The sequence below is a fragment of the Scyliorhinus canicula genome, unplaced genomic scaffold, assembly GCF_902713615.1.
Source record: "Scyliorhinus canicula unplaced genomic scaffold, sScyCan1.1, whole genome shotgun sequence".
NCBI classification, from domain to species: domain Eukaryota; kingdom Metazoa; phylum Chordata; class Chondrichthyes; order Carcharhiniformes; family Scyliorhinidae; genus Scyliorhinus; species Scyliorhinus canicula.
Window position 1 is genome coordinate 2,093,212 of NW_024055730.1, and position 7,412 is coordinate 2,100,623.

At 42.4% G+C, this 7,412-nt stretch overlaps 1 pseudogene; it reads right to left on the reverse strand.

Moving 5' to 3' along the window:
* Positions 1 to 2,159: 2,159 nt before the first annotated feature.
* Positions 2,160 to 2,278, reverse strand: LOC119960755 (annotated as a pseudogene).
* Positions 2,279 to 7,412: the final 5,134 nt, after the last annotated feature.

Consider the following 7,412-nt stretch of genomic DNA (forward strand, 5'->3'; position numbering starts at 1 on the left):
TAAATCACCCTCAATCCCCTGCCTCCGTATTTTCTGCAATAGCCGAACGTGGGAACCTTATCAAACGCTTAACGCTTTCCTTTCAGCAAAGCTGTGAATAAATATACACTGTTTATAAAACAAAAACAAAACAGGCAACCATTCATAAGGATACAGTCCATTTTAGTTCTTCTTCCAACAGTGAACCTGCTGCTCTTCATTACATTTGTGACAATGCATTGGCTATCACGGTTTCCCGGCCTGCCACTTGGACTAATTTTAGATGAAATTGCTGTAACATTAAACTCACTCGAAACAGTCTTGCAATGTTATTCCGGAATCGCACCAAAAACGTCAATGGATTACGATCAATACATAGAATTATTTCAGGCCACTTGCTGGTCACATAAATGTGAAAATGTTGCAAAGGCAGCACCTGGCTCAAAGTCTCCGTCTCAGTCGTTGAATACTTCCTCTGGTGATCATACAATTTCTTGGAAAAATATCCAATACCTTCACCGTCTTCTTGCAAGAGCACAGCACCTATATCTCACTCGCATCAACAGACACTTTGAATTGTTGTGTGTAATTTGAGGTAGCCAACACAGAAGAATTGGTTGAGACAGCCTTCAGGCCGTCAAATGCCTGTTGACACTCCGCTGTCCACTGAAATTTGTGACGGTTCTTCAGCAGGTCCATCGGTGGAGCAACCACACTGCTAAAATACGGCGCACATTTTCAGTACAATCCACTCATCCCAAGAAATCGCATTATTTCCCTTGTGTAAAGCGTATTGGAAACTCCCAAATAACTTTTGTTTTCACACCGCTTGGGACCATTCGACCCTGTCCGATTGTGTGGTCAAGGAACGTGACTTGGGCTTCGCCAAATTCACTTGAAAATTAAAGTCGCTTAATTTCACAAGTAGGCTTCAAATGAAGTTACTGTGAAAAACGCCTGGTCGTACGTTGCATCTTTATTCACCAAGGAGAGGGACATGGCGGATGTTGAGGCTAGAGATGGATTTTTAACTACTCCAGGTCAAGTTGGCATCAGGAAGGTGGACGTTTTGGGTATTCTAAAAGGCAGTAAGGTGGAGAGGACCCCAGGTACGTATGGAACCTATTCCAGTTTACTGAGGGAAGCGAGGGACGAAATAGCTGGGACTTTAACAGATACCTTTGCAGCATCATTGAGCACGGGTGATGTCCCGGAGGACTGGAAATTGCTAATGTTTTCCCTTTGTTTAAGAAGGGTAGCAGGGATAATCCAGGGAATTATAGACCTGTGAGCTTGTCGTCAGTGGTAGGCAAACTGTTGGAGAAGGTACTGAAGGATTGGATCTATTCACATTTGGAAGAAAATAGACTTACCAGTGACCGGCAGCATGGTTTTTTTGCAGGGAAGGTCATGTCTTACAAACCTAATAGAATTCGTTGAGGAAGTGACACAGTTAATTGATGAGGGAAGGGCTGTATATGTCAGATACATGGCCTTCAGTAACGCGTTTGATAACGTTTCCCATGGCAGGTTGATGGAGAAAGTGACGTCGTAGGGGGTTCAGTGTGTACTATCTAGATGGATAGGGAACTGGCTGGGCAACAGGAGACAGAGACAAGTGGTGCAAGGGAGTGTCTCAAAATGGAAAATAGTGACTAGTGGTGTTCCACAGGGATCCTTGCTCGGACCACTGTTGCTTGTGATATACATACATGATCTGGAGGAAGGTATAGCTGGACTAATTAGCAAGTTTGCAGATGGCACTACGATAGGTGAGTTGCAGATAGCAAGGACGACTTTCAGAGTATACAGCAGAATATAGATAGATTGGAGAGTTGGGCAGAGAAATGGCAGATGGATTTCAATCCAGGCATATGCGAGGTGATGCATTTTGGAAGGTCTAATTCAAGAGCGGACTATACAGTGAACAGAAGAGTCCTGGGGAAAATTTATGTACAGAGAGATCTAGGCGTTCATCTCCATTGAAATGAAATGACATTAAATGAAATTTGCTTACCGTCTCAAGTAGGCTTGAAATGAAGTTACTGTGAAAAGTCCCTAGTCGTCACATTTCGGCGCCTGTTCGGGGAGGCTGGTACGGGAATTGAACCGTGTTGCTGGCTTGCCTTGTTCTGCTTTCAAAGCCAGAGATTTTGCCCTGTGCTAAACCAGTCCATAAAAGCCTACGGCACCTCGTATTCCCAGGCGGTCACCCCTCCAAGTACTAACTAGGCATGAGTGTGCTTAGTTTACGAGATCAGACGAGATCGGTCGTCTTCAGACTAGTATGGCCCTAGGTTCATTGTACCCTGAATGATACATCTAGCCAGATATATGTACGGGCGGCGAACAGAGGGAAATAGGTCCTTGGAAAATAGGCGACAGGTTTAGATAAATGATCTGGAACGGCGCAAGCTGGGAGGGCCGAAGAGTTTGTTCCTGTGCTGTAATTTTCTTTGTTCAATTTTCTGGTCGCCACATTCGGCGCCTGTTCTGGTAGGCTGGTACGGGGATTGAACTATGCATTGGTCTGCTTTCAAAGCCAGCGATCTAGCCCTGTGTTAACCCAGCCCATGGCTTGGTTTACCATCAAACCCGCCTCCTGAAGTCGATCGAATCCCTCCATCAGATGTTTTAAATGTTTTTTCCATGTCTGACTAAAAATCACCAGATCGTCGATGTATCCCACACAATTTGGTAAACCTGAAACAACTTTGTTAGTTAACCGTTGAAATGTTGCTGGGGCGTTTTTCATGCCAAGTAGCACAACTTTGAATTGGTATATTCCATCTGTAGTCACAAAAGCAGAAATCTCCTTCCCCCTTTCGGATAAAGATACCTGCCAGGAACAATTAAGTAATTACAATTTGGAGATTAAAGCTGATTGTCCCAATTTCTCAATGCAATCCTCCAAGCATGGAATAGAATAAGAGTCTGTTCTTGTAACTGCATTAACCTTTCTATAGTCCACACACAATCACTATGTGTGAGCTCTATTTTGTTGCAGCCCACATACCTTTTCATTTAGCTGTGGAAGGATCAGTGCTCCGAAAGCTAATGTTTGAAACAAACCTGTTAGACTATAATCTGGTGTTGTAAGACTTCTTACTCTGCTCATCCCAGTCCAATGCCGGCATCTCCACATCACATCAATTATGCCATGTGTGAGCATACTTGCAATGTCTTTGTTAACCTGTGCCAATTTTAAAGGTTGAAGTCTATATGTATGTTGTTTAATTGGAACAGCATTCCCCACATCTTCGTCATGTATGGCCATTTAGTATTTCCCAGTGTATCTCTACAAACATGCCCACGTGGTATCAATAACTCTTTCAGGTCAGTGTGTTTTTCCTCTGGAAGATAACTCAACAAATGATTCCAGTTTTTAAGAACATTCTTATCATTCTTGGACATATTTAAATAGATTCCAGCAAGCCTTTGACTATGACGCTCATGCTCACTGTCCTCATCAATATCCTCAAACCGCCTTTCACTTTTCATGGCCATTTTCCAAAGTTCAAAATATCTCTCTTTTTCCCTTTCTTCTCTCCCTTTTTCTTTTACCTCTCTAATCTCTTTCTGTCTCTTTTTATTATTACCTGATCTATGCCTCCCATTCTTTCTGTTTTTGATCTCCTCGGGCCATTCTTTATTTTAACCTGATTTCGTATTCAAGCTGCTTTAATTCTTTTTCATGTTCAAGTTGCTTGATCTGCAATTATATCCTTGCCATTTCCAATGAGTCTGACTGTATCTAATGGAATTTAAATGCTGCAATTACCTCCTCTTTTCGAATTTTATCAGGCAATGTTAACTGCAGTGTTTTTGCGAAATCCAAAAGCATTTGTTTCGTCCCGGTTTGTAAGGTACTACATGTAATCCTTTCCACACCAAAAAGTATCTGAGCTTCTAAAAGAGCCATTGTCCACAACACACTCCCGACCTAAGATGGAAAACTACACCTGAAAAGCAAACACAAAAATGATCACCCCTCACTGACTTTAAGTTGACGAAGCCAACCCAGTCACGAATAGTAGACTTTTATCCCACGAGCTTCCAATTTGTTATGAGCCAGTGTTTAGCAAACTCCAAAATATATCATGGCGTTCACCTGACCTACAACTGTTTATTGATTTTGGTTACGGGAGCACAAGTGCCTATTCTTCAGGTGTTATTCAACAGAGGCCTTCAGCACCTTTAAACAAAATAAAGTTTATTCCACCAATTCAGTTAACATTTGTATAAAAACACACAGTAAGCATCTTCATCAACTACAAAAATATATATCCCACACAGCTTCAACACTCTTTATACATAACCCTTAATTACTTTCCTTTCAACTGTTCCAATTCGATAACAACATTCACTCAACCAGGGAAACGTTTGTACCAAAAACAGAAAGTTTGAATTCTTTCCAGTAAACAGCACGTTTAAATTGTCAATTGATCTGGACACATTTTAACACGCTGAGACGGAGAGAGAGAAAATAAACCTTATTTGACTGAACCCAGCTTCCAATTGTGGAAACCGAATGTAAAACACAGAGCCACAGCTAGCTCCGAGCTCAAAACCTAAATGGAAACCCGAGCCACAGCCCATCTCCAGCCACGCCATGACATCACTGCCGCCATTTGAGAAGCCAAAACATGTCTTAAAGGCACTCCCGTGACACAGGAAATCTGATGATGGGACTTATATCTGATCCTGTTGGAAGGGGGTGGAGAGGGAGATACAGATTCATTCCTTTGTTTTCCTTCAACCACAGGTGGCCAGGAATCTAAATTCCACCATGTGATTTAGACGACATCCGCAGACTGGATAATTCTCTCAAACAGCCATGCAAATGGTGTCCTGTATCCCTTTGAAAACACTCACATGTTCCTCAATGAATTTGAGGAACATTTTCCTTCATCTGGATCTAATCAACAAAATGTATTTTTTTCTGAAAATCAACTGTTGGACTCATTAGGTTCATTCCTGGTGAGAGCCAATGATATGAATGAGAATCCATTATAGGAAATGCTCAAAGCTGCAACGTGACAAATCTTGGGGCTGAGATTGTTGCAGAAGAAATACGTTGATCCAAGTTTGGGCAATGTTTGATACTGGGTCGGATCCTGGCATGGATAGAGGATCGGCTGACTAGCAGATGGCAGAAAGTGGGGATAAAGGGTCCTTTTTCAGGATGGCAGCCGGTGACTTGTGGTGTGCCTCAGGGGTCTGTGCTGGGACCACAATTTTCACAATATTTATTAATGACCTGGAAGAAGGAACTGAAGACACTATTGCAAAAATCTGCAGAGGGACAAGTAGGATTGAGGAATCTGGGGGTTGCAGAAGGACTCGGACAGGCTGGGAGAGTGGGCAATGAAGTGGCAGGGTAAATACAGTGTGAAAATGTGCGATGCTATGCACTTATAAATGAGAAATGGAGGCATAGACTATTTTCTAAATGGGAAGATGCTTAGGAAATCAGAAGCTAAAGGGACTAGGAGTCCTTGTCCATGATTTTCTTAAGGTTAACCTGCAGGTTCAGTCGGCAGTTAGGAAGGCCAATGCAATGTTAGCATTCTTGTCGGAAGGGCTAGAATACAAGCCCAGGGATCTACATCTGAGGCTTTATAATGCACTGGTCAGACCCTATTTTGAGTATTGTGAGCAGTTTTGGACCCTGTATCTAAGGAATGTTGTACTGGCCTTGGAAAGGGTCCAGCGGAGGTTCACAGGAATGATCCCTGGAATGAAGAGCTTGTTGTATGGGGAACGGTTGAGGGCTCTGAGTCTGTATTCGTTGGAGTTTGGAAGGATGAGGGGGAATCTTATTGAAACTTACAGGGTACTGCAAGGTCTGTATAGAGTGGACGTGGAGAGGATGTTTGCACTTGTCGGAAAAACTAGAAGCAGAGGACACAATTACAGACTAAAGTGACGATATTTTTAAACAGATTTGAGGAGGAATTTCTTCAGCCAGAGGGTGGTGATTCTGTGGAACCCTTTGCCGAAGAAGGCTGTGGAGGGCAAATCACCGAGTGTGTTTAAAACAGAGATAGATGTGTTCTTGATTAATAAGGGGATCCGGGATTATGGGGAGAAGGCAGGAGAATGGGGAGGAGAAAACTATCAGCCATAATTGAATGGGGAAGCAGACTCGATGGCCCGAGTGTACTAATTCTGATCCAGTAATTATGATCTGAGGGAGTCGGACCAAACTGCCAGAGGGCCAATTATTGTTTTTTTTATGCATCGGGGGCGGACGGTGGGAAACAATTCTTGTTTTCGTATTGTCTGCAAGGATCAGATAGATGTTTGCCTGAAACAACTAACGCCCAATCGCAGGGAAAGTGCTATTCCTGATCCTGCCAAAAAACTGAGTGAGACAATAATTCTGACATCAATACCGGATGTCTGTGTCGGCTCTATTGGGGAAACAAACCTTATCGTTAATTTCCTGTGTCTTCTCACTTCTTCCAGCAAATGCATTAGGAATTGTGATTCTCTGTCGGGGAAAGTGTGGCCTCTCCAAGTGTACTACTCGCTACCTGGTATCTATGGCAACTGCGGATCTGGTGGTCATTATAACTCAGATCATACTGACTCATCTAAAGTATTATTATTTCCCATTATCTTTCCTGGACATCACCCCTCTGTGTAATATCCGCATTCTCCTTATTCTCGTGGCGACAGACTGTTCTGTCTGGTTCACCGTCGCTTTCTCTTTTGATCGATTTGTGGCTATTTGTTGCAATGAACTGAGGAGGAATCTTTGCACTGGGAAAACTGCGACTGTGATTCTGGGAACAATATTCATTTTGCTCTGTATACAGAACATTCCATTTTATTTGGCATATGAACCTGGAGTGATAATCGACAATGTACCTTGGTACTGTAATATAAAGCCTGGCTATTTTACTGAACCCCTTTGGGTTGGATTAGATTGGTTCGATACAATTATAACCCCATTGCTCCCATTTGCTTTAATTCTGTTGCTGAACACCCTGACAGTCAGACACATTTTATTGGCCAGTCGAGTCCGTAAAGGATTGAGGTGCCAGAACAACGGACGGAATCACAGTGACCCAGAGATGGAGAGTAGAAGGAAGTCCGTGATTTTACTCTTCACCATATCCACCACCTTCATACTTCTGTGGTTGGTGAATGTGATAGAGTTCTTCTATTATATAATTACTGGGAAGAATACGAGAGATTATACTCTTTCTGAATCGATATTTCAACAGGTCGGATATATGTTGCTGAATTTAAGTTGTTGTACCAATACTTTTATTTATGGGGTGACCCAGTCCAAATTCAGAGAGCAGCTCAGAAACCTGTTGACATATCCAGTTACATCAATTATTCAAGTAATGAATAATGAAATGAAATGAAATGAAAATCGCTTATTGTCAAGAGTAGGTTTCATTGAAGTTACTGTGAAA